Below are 794 nucleotides of genomic sequence, written 5' to 3'. Positions count from 1 at the left end.
CTACTCTGTCGGTAGTTGAACCAGTCACCCCCGTACCATCCGCTACTACCGCTATGGCCAAGTCACTCCACGAACAACTCCACCCTCATTGTTGCCAACATGCCCGTTGGGCCTACTGTCAACACGGGCACTAGAAACTTTGAGCTCTAGACTGGCCTGATAACGATGGTGTAGGCAAGCCAGTTCTATGGCTTGCTAAGCAAGGACACAAGTGCACACTTGCAACACTTCCTGGAGCTGTGTGACACCATAGTCATCAAAGACATTGCACAAGCTAGCATCAGGCTCTGTTTGTTTCCCTTCTCCCTCAGTGGGGAAGGCAAAATGGTGGTTCTATAAAGAAATGAAGCTGTCAGTACATGGGACAAATGTTCCATGGTGTTCCTCATGAAATTTTTTCCCCATGGGCAAAACCAATGCCCTGAGAGGGAAAATTTCAAACTTCCAGCAATCTTCATTCGAATCCATCCCTGAGGCATGGGAAAGGCTTCAGGATTACATCTAGGCCTGCCCGCACCATGGGATGGAGGACTGGCTCGCACTCCAAAACTTCTACAAGGGGTTAACACCCATGGACAAAGGGTAACATCGATGCCGCTACTGGAGGAGCATTCCACTCCCTGACTGTCGATGGAGCTAAGGCTCTCATCGAGAAAATGGTATCCAATCAAAGCTGGAGAAAGCCTAGGAGAGAGGAACGCAAACAATAAAAAGGCATGCATACTATGAAGGAGATAGATATGCTTGCCGCAAAAATAGATCTCTTGTTATCAAGACTGAATGAAAAGGGCCCA

At 48.2% G+C, this 794-nt stretch overlaps 1 non-coding gene across 1 annotated transcript; it reads right to left on the bottom strand.

Annotated features, from left to right (window-relative positions):
- Positions 1-418: 418 nt before the first annotated feature.
- LOC136524947 (small nucleolar RNA R71) lies at positions 419-525 on the bottom strand. The gene has a single exon (XR_010776292.1). It is a non-coding gene; the product is annotated as a small nucleolar RNA R71 (small nucleolar RNA).
- Between the last annotated feature and the right edge of the window lie 269 nt (positions 526-794).

Source organism: Miscanthus floridulus, chromosome 18 (genome assembly GCF_019320115.1).
Source record: "Miscanthus floridulus cultivar M001 chromosome 18, ASM1932011v1, whole genome shotgun sequence".
Lineage (NCBI taxonomy): Eukaryota > Viridiplantae > Streptophyta > Magnoliopsida > Poales > Poaceae > Miscanthus > Miscanthus floridulus.
The sequence above is the reverse complement of the archived record's forward strand: the minus strand, read 5'-3'. Positions and strand labels throughout refer to the sequence as shown.